This window comes from Crotalus tigris, unplaced genomic scaffold, assembly GCF_016545835.1.
Source record: "Crotalus tigris isolate CLP2741 ecotype Arizona unplaced genomic scaffold, ASM1654583v1 scf7180000017658.5313226, whole genome shotgun sequence".
In the NCBI taxonomy this organism is placed as follows: domain Eukaryota; kingdom Metazoa; phylum Chordata; class Lepidosauria; order Squamata; family Viperidae; genus Crotalus; species Crotalus tigris.
Genome location: NW_024096545.1, coordinates 2,145,986 through 2,155,282, shown reverse-complemented (window position 1 = coordinate 2,155,282; position 9,297 = coordinate 2,145,986).

The following is a 9,297-nucleotide window of genomic DNA, read 5'->3' as shown; positions in this document are numbered from 1 at the left end:
CTGGAAAAAAACTAAAAAAAAAATCCTTTCCTTTCTTATTTCCTTTCCATTGTATTAATGAGAATGATGTATATAAAAAAGCAGATTTATTTTTTATGCAGTGTTGGAAATTAAAACATAAGGCAGGGCAGTCAAGCTCTCCTGACTGTGGGTTCCAATGACATGATTCAGGCATATGCTCCATAAATGTAATTGCAACATTTGTCTTTCCAAGTCCACAGTTCTTAAATTGCATACCCTGTACAATTTGTAATTGCTTTACACTAATTGCTTCAGAGTTCTTCTCAGATGTTCAAAATCAGTGTTACAGAGGTTGAAAATGAAAGATAAGACATTTATATTGAAATCAAAGAGAAACTAGACCAGCACATAATTTAAAGGATAATTTATCCTTACATCTTATCAGATAAGCTACATAGGTAGGCAATATTCACTCTGCTTTATCAAAGGGTAACTAGGCATTTATTGTATTACCAGATAAAAAAGTGCTGTTACATTTAACCCTCAAGTTGCACCTGCACTTGAGAGGTCTTCCTGTTCCAGCTTTCCTCATGCAACTTCCTTGACCTATTCCAAGAATTTTCTGAGGAGACCTTGATATTTGGGAGGATTCCATGATATTATGCTATAATATGGTCTCTTTGGTTTTGAATACATAAACCCAGCTGTTGTGGCATCTTATTAATCCAGCAAAATATAACTGAAGAAAATATTGCATAGTGAAAAATATGAATCTGAAGACCTTTGTATGTTTCTTTTTCCCATCTGTGTCTAATATTGTTGCATTTTTAACTGCTTCTTCATTTTTCTTACATAGAAAATCAGTTAAAGAGGGGAAAAGGGACTAACTGTACAAAGTCTTTTTGACTGGCAATGGTAGGAATAGGTATGAGCAGATCTATTTCAATTTATTGGAAGATTTGCATATATCTGTCCCCAGTGCTGTAAAATTTGTATTGCCATTGGCATTTTTTCCCTCATATATCTCTTTGTATGCAAAGTGCCTTACAATACAGAATTTTCATCTTTAATGCATACTTTTATATACAGAAGTGTCAAGCATATATTTCTTTTTGAAAATGTATTTGCCAGATATGCACTTCTTTGTGAGAGTATTTCAGTGGACAATGATGGATACTCAGCCACAATTCACTGCTGGCTGACCAAGCCAAATCCATTTTGCTATATTTCCCACTGAATTTGGTTAATTTATTTTATACCTCTAGTCAAGGCTTCTCCATCTTGAAGCTGTTTTGATCCACAGATCTACTGAATTTTTCATGCATTTATTCCTAAATATATATATAAGATTGGACTATATTTGTTTAAAAAAACTCCTATATTAAAAAGCTTGCAAATTACTATGCAAATTTTTATTCGTTAAGCTAATTTGCATAGAGACAAAAAATAGTGAAGAAAACTAGAAATACTTAGACGGAAAGAAACTTTAAACTGTAATCTTATATACTGTATACTAGTTTAGGAATAAGCTGAATTAATCACCAAAGGATTTCTAAATAAACACATTTAGCTTTTATCAAAAACAAGGCCAGATCTTTGGCCATGTAGGCTATTGGTTAGTTTACATTGACCAAAATGATCTTACTTAGGGTTACTAGATTTCGGCTGTAAAAACACACACACACACACACACACACACACACAAAAAAAAACCTCTAACCAGATAACTATCAAGAATTAGAGAATTCCTGAATTTTGCTGCCCTCCAATGATTATTCAGTTTTTATAACCCAGCCCAAGATCTGTTCTCCTGTTCCACTTACTGTGGCTCTAAGCACTTGTAAGGAATATGTTTGATGACTTCATGTCTGCCTCATCCCCAGTTCACTGCAGAGGCATTCTGAAGGAGATTGTATTTCTGTTGTTAAAATGGTCTGTTCCCTCTTCTCTTGATAAAACCAAAGATGGTGGTCACAGAGAAGAACTTCCCCAGCTCTTATTACCAGTAGTAGTTACTAAAGTTTATTGTAGGCACATCTTCTCATGTTTAAGTCCCTGCAATTGCCCAACATGGTGATTCTGTTTGATTTCAGAGTGAGTCTGGACAAATGGTTTGCATAACCTTTTATTTCTGACACAGGAATATTAATTTCTCAGAATATTGGTGCATCTAAATGAATGAAATAAAGAAATTAAAACACCCTTACAGAAACCCACAGTGGGCTGTACTGATAGGTCAGTGGGAGGTTGGGAGAGGTTCTGAGTAGAGAGGAGCTCTATTAATCTGCCTGATAGCTTCAGCCTAAGAGACTTCCCTTCCCTTATCCTTTGGTGGGGACTGCTATTTTGGTTTGAGCTGCAAAAACAACACCTGCTTATGCAGAGTAGATCTTTTTAGGGGAGAGAGAAAAATAGAGGGAAGGAGGTGGGAGAGAGAGATCCATAAGACTACTGATTTCAAATCTCATCTGGGGCCTATGAGAGGAGAAAGATAATCAGAAGGGAGTCTAGTTAATTTGCATGTAAAATCTGTCCTGACTCTAAGATTTTTTTTTTATGCTAGTTTGTTTCTGGATTTTTTTTTGACACAGGAGATTGATATTTCAGAGCAAAATACAAAAGAAGCAAAAAGCCCTCTCTAAAGAAATCCCTGGTAGAGTATAACAGGAGGGAAATTGAATAAAAGTGGAATGGATCAACTGCACCCTGCCCTATAGCCTAATATGATAGCAGTGTTCTAATATCTCAGGGGCTGCCATAAAGAAGAGGGAGTCAAGCTATTCTCCAAAGCAGCTGAGGGCATGACAAGAAGCAATGGATGGAAACTAATCAAGGAGAGAACCAACCTAGAACTAAGGAGGAATTTCCTGACAGTTAGAACAATTAATCAGTGGAACAACCTGCCTCCAGAAGCTGTGGATGCTCCAACACTGGAAGTTTTAAAGAAGAGATTGGACAACCATTTGTCTGAAATGGTATAGGGTTTCCTGCCTGAGCAGGGGTTTGGACTAGAAGACCTCCAAGGTTCTTTCCAACTCTGTTATTCTTTAGAGAAGGAGTCCATGACAGTGGTAGAGCAAATATTTTGTATAGATAGAACCTTTCTTCAAAACCCCAGATACCTGCTGCCACTCTGGGTAAACCAGTGGTTTATTTTTCTATTAAGATTTGTTTTTGGAATCATCTATTTGAGAGTCAATTTGGTGTATGGGTAAGGTATCAGTCTAAAAAGTGGGAGACCAGGAAGGTTGTGAATTACAGTCCCACACAAAGCCAACTGGGTGACCTTGGATCACTCTCTCTCTTTCAGTCCTAGGAAGCAGGTGATGGCAAACTACTTCTGAAATCTTGTCAGAAAAACTGCAGGGACTTTCTAGGCATCAAAATAATAATAATAATACTAATCATTCAGATAAGCATATGCCATCCCAGACCTAATAGTTGTTAATAAGAACTCTTGTCAGAAAAACTGCAGGGATTTTCCAGGCAGTTGCCAGAAATCAATACTAACTTAAAAGCACCATAATAATAATACTAATCATTCAGATAAGCATATGCCACCCCAGACCTAATAGTTGTTAATAAGAAACAGTCCCACACAAAACCAACTGGGTGACCTTGGATCACTCTCTCTCTCTCAGACCTAGGAAGCGGGTTATGGCAAGCTACTTCTGAACGCTTGTCAGAAAAAATGCAGGGACTTTCCAGGCAGTTGCCAGGAACCAATACTAACTTGAAAGCATTTTTTATAGAACGCCCAGAATGGAGTTCCGGCACCTTTTTTGGATGGAACCTTGTAGGGTAGGTAAAGCGGGTTGTATGATGTTCCGGCACCTTTTTTTTTTTTTTAAGAAAAAAAGCACTGACCAAAATAATATTAATCATTCAGTTAAGCATATGCCACCCCAGACCTAACAATTGTGAATAAGGAAAATAGAAAAGTTTGCATAGTGGACATTGTAATACCTGGAGACACCAGAATAGAACAAAAAGAACAGGAGAATATCACAAAATACAAAGGCCTGCAAATAGAAGAACAACAACCATGGCCAATGAAAGTAAAGATAGTATCAATAATGATAGGTGTCTTGAGTACAATCCACAAACTACTGGAGCACTACTTGAACACCATCAGTACTGACAAAATCATTTCCAGTCAATTGCAAAATGTAACTTTACTTGGAACAGCTTACACTCTACAATGATATCTTTATTACCATCAAGCAATAGCATCTGCCTATCCATCAGCCAAAGCATACTTTCGATGTGTAGCTATAACATATATGGCTAAAAAGAATAAAGAAAAAAGACAACAGTGCATGTTGTTAAGGGAAGAATTAAAAAAAAATAGAATTGGAACTACAAATAAATCCACAAAAGAAAGTATTGAAAAGACAAATGGAAATAATAAAACATAAACTAAATTTAATAGAATCAGAAAAACTGCTGCAGCAAATTAAAAGAGCAAAGCATTTTTTTTTGAAAATGCAAATAAATCAGAAAGATGGTTACCTTACAAACTTAAAAAGCAGAGGGACAAAAAACTGATAAACAATTTAGTAGATAAAAAAGGCTGTCTACAATTTAAAAATGAGACAATAAAAATATAAGAATATTATGAGAAACTGTATGATATGGAAGAAATTTCATGGGAGAAAACAACTCAGTATATGGAAAAAACTAACTTACCAAAAATCCCAGAAAACTTCAAAATTATGTTAAATCAGAAAATAATAATGAGGGAATTGATAGAGGCTATAAAAAGACAAAGAAATGACAAAACACCGGGACCAGATGGGCTCCTGGCAGAGTTTTACAAATATCTACAAGATACACTAAGTTTACCGTTGAAAGAAGTCTGTAATAAACTTATATTGGAGGCCAAACTCCCAAATACATGGACAGAAGCAAATATTACTCTGGAAGTTTTAAATAGAAATATTAGACAAGATTTAGAAATTAAAGGACTGGAGATAAAAGGTGAAAGCTACAAATTGCAAGCATTTGCAGATGATTTGGTATTCATCCTAGAAGAACCCTTAGAGATGATTCCTAAATTATTGGAAAAGATAGAACAGTTTGGAGAGACAGCAGGACTGGAGATAAATAGAGAAAAAACTAAAGTGATAGTTAAAAATCTTACAGAGAAACAAAAAAAAATTGCCAGAAAATATAGATCTACAAATAGTTAAAAAAGTTAAATATTTGGGAATATATTTGACAGCAAGATGTTCAATGATAAAAGAAGATAATTATATAAAATTACTAAACCAAATAAAACTTGACTTAGAAAAATGGAAAAATCTGCAATTGTTGATGTTAGGGAGAATTGCTACGGTGAAAATGAATATATTACCAAAAATACTTTTTTTATTCCAAACGATACCTATAAAACTAGATAATTTTTTTTTGAAGACCTGAATTCCTTAATTTTAAAATTTATCTGGCAAGGAAAGAAAGCTAGAATTAAATTGAAAATGATACAAGAAGCTAAGAGAAATGAAGGTTTTGATTTGCCAGATTGGGTATTATATTACCAAGCATCGGAGTTAACATGGGTAAAAGAATGGATAACCCTCAGAAATAAAAGATTGTTGTATCTAGAGGGACACGACTTACAACTTGGTTGGCATGCTTTCCTATAGTATGGGAAAAATAAAATTCATAAATATTTCCAAACCCACTATATTAGAAATGCATTATTACTAATATGGGAAAAAATAAAATGTAAAATATATTTGAAAATTCCAGGATGGCTTTCAACAATGAAAGCATTTGTATACCCAAATCTAGTTAGTCTTGAGAAAATATGGACATATAAAGATATTCTAAACTCTGAAGGGAACTTAAAATCTAGACAAGAGATGGAAAATCAGGGTATTGATTTATCATGGTGGTCACATTTACAGATGCAAGTGAGATATGATAAAGATGTTAAATTGTATGGATTCTATAAAGAGCAGATTTTGTTTGATCAGATATTATTTATTTTATTTATTTTTTCTTTTTTCTTTTTTCTTTTTTTCTTTTTAATTGTTTTAACAATTTAACAACATTCTTTTATTAAATTTTTGAAATTTTACAAAAACAAAACAATCTTCCCCCCAACCTCCCCAACCCTCCCATTCCCTCCCCCGACTTTCCCAGAGCTGAATATAGGCTTAATTAAAATTTCATCAAAAAACTTAAAAAAAATATAAACCATAAATGAATCTAACATTAGTTAGAAATCTAAATACATTAATTAGAAAAATTATAAAATAATTAACAATAGTATATATATATATATAAAACATGAATACAAAAAATAAATGTTTTTTTAAAAAAAGGAAAAAAGAACAAAAAAAGAAAAAAAAAACAAAATATTCCATTTTAAATATAAATTGTTAAAAAACTAAGTAATATTTTTTTATATCCAACTTATGTTGTATAAAATCTATCCATTTTTTCCATACCGCAACATACTTCTCTTGCGATTGATCCTTCAAGAAAGCCGAAATCTTTGCCATTTCCGCCAAATAAGAAACTTTAAGAAACCACTCTTGCAAAGTAGGCAAAGATTCCTTCTTCCAACATTGCCCTACTAACAACCTTGCGGCTGTAATTAAATTTAACATCAATGTAATCTCCTTAGTATCACAATCAATAACGATACCTAACAAAAACAATTGTGGGGTAAATTTTACCCTCCTTCTAAAAATTCTTTGAATATTCCACCATATCTTAAACCAAAAGGCTTTTATATTTTTACACGACCACCAGATATGGTAATAAGTAGCATCCAAACATCCACATCTCCAACATTTAGGCTGTAAGTCAGGATATATATGAGACATTTTTTGTGGATCAAGGTGCCATCTGTAAAACATTTTATAAAAATTCTCTCTTAAATTCTGGGCTTGTGTAAATTTAACATTTCTCACCCAAATAGTTTCCCAAGTATCTAATAAAACTGGTTCACCAAAATTTTGTGCCCATTTAATCATACATTCTTTAACTAATTCTGCTTCTGAATCCAATTCTACTAACATCCCATAAATTCTCTTAATGTGAGTTTGTCTTTGATCTTTTACTTGTTTAAAAAAATTCTCATCTTCTCTAAGCAAACCCACATTACAATCTACCTTCCATCTATCCACAATTTGTCTGTACTGAAACTATGAATATATAATATTTTCTTGTGCTAAATCTTCCAAAGATTTTAACTGCCAATTTTTACCATCCCATCTAAGTAATTGTGCATAAGAAACACTATCCATCTTAACTCCTCTCCTTATCCCCTCTGTCGCATGCCATGGTATGGCCCATAATGGAATTTTAGAATCAGTTCTATAATATTTCCTCCAAACCCGAAGTAAAGAAATCCTTAAAATATGAGATTTAAAAACCCTGTCAACCTTTTTATTAAAAATTAAATAGGCATGCCATCCAAAAAGTAAATCCCAACCCTCCAAGAGGAGTATTTCTACATTTGTTAAGTTAACCCAATCACTAATTAATGTTAAAACCACAGCATCATAATACAATTTCAAGTTCGGTACCTTGAGTCCACCTCTCTCACGAGTATCTTGTATAATTTTAAGTTTTACTCTTGGTTTTTTCCCTGCCCAGATAAATTTGTTGATACCTTTCTGCCATTCATTTAAATTAACCTCGTTCTTTAAAATAGGTATCATTTGAAATAAAAAAAGAAACTTTGGCAGAACATTCATTTTAATCGCCGCAATTCTTCCCAGAAGAGATAATTGCAACTTCTCCCAATTTTTCAAATCTCTTTGTATCTTAACCCACAGCTTTTCATAATTATTTTTATACAGTTTTGCATTAGAGACAGATAAAGTAACCCCCATTGATCAGATATTATTAAGCTGATGAAAAACTAATTAACAAAATGTATAATTTTTTATTAAATTTGAAAATGGAAGATGAACAAGTAAAAGAAACAATGATAACATGGCCAAAGAATTTTGGATACAATATAGATTTAGAGAAATGGCAAAGCCTGTGGGAAATAAATTATCAAAAATGTTTTATAGTGGCACTTGCCCCAGCAAGATTAGCAAAAATGTTTAGAAATATGTCGGATAAATGTTGGGAATGTAATGATAAACCAGGTACTTATTATCATGTATGGTGGACATGTGTTAAAGCAAAGAAATATTGGACAAAAATACATACATGGCTAGAAAAGATGTGGGGGAAACAAATAGATTTTAAACCTGAACTTTTTTTATTAGGTATAATGCCAGAAAAGTTTGACAAATGTAGTATATATTTTATTTTACATGTGACAATAGCAGCAAGATTTATATTGGAAAAATGAAGAAATATCATCGGAGGAAGAAATAATTAAAAAAATACTAGACTGTGCAGAAATGGACAGACTTACTCTAAGATGGAAAGAAAAAGAACAAACAGAATATTTTCAAACTTTGGACTTTATCAATGGTTGGAGAAATGAACTAGGGATTAGGAATCTAATTTGTATTAGTGAATGATAAACTCAGACAACACGTTTGTTGAATAAGCACTGTTGAATTATATTAAAAAATCAATAAACACACACACACACACACACACACACACACACACACACACACACACATTTTCTCCCATGTCAAATTGGAAGTGTCTTGGTGATGTTTCAACGAAGTCCCATTTGTCATCTTCAGGCTGGTGTTTTTGGCTTTGTGCTTCTAGGAACAATGTGTGATCGTAGCTGTTTCTTCCTTTTAACTGCCAGTGGGGGTATGAACTGATTGGATGGGAGCTTGGCTGTGTTCTGATTGGGTGGGGGGTTGGCTGTGCTCTGATTGGATGGGGGAGTGTTCCGTTTGGGTGGGGGCTTTGTTGTGCTCGGGTTAGTCTGAGTTGCAGGGGTATTTGAAATGGTGAGCTGCGTTGCTGTTGTTTGGCTTCGCGTTTGTGGTCGTGCCTCATCTTCATGGTGGGTGTCAGTTTGCTTCATGCATGGATTGGAGGGGTTTAAAGTGGCTAATGATTTCATATACTCCTTGATTTTCTAACTCAATTTTGCACCGCTTGTCCCACAACAGCTGCATCATTAGCCACATGGTTTCACATGCTGCCTGCACCAGTTTCTGGTGTGCCATATCTCTGTGCTGGTCCGTGGACCAGGGATTGAGGACCCTTGCTTTAGGCAATTAGAATTAATAATTCTCTGAGGGCTACAAGTTTCTCAACTCACCTTACAGTGTGCTTTATCACCTGGAAATACTGAGATCATCACCAATACAATTTCTACTTTACATGAAAAAAATATGAGATATAGCAAATTAAACCATCCTGTAATATGCTATTGAGTCTTTTTTAAAC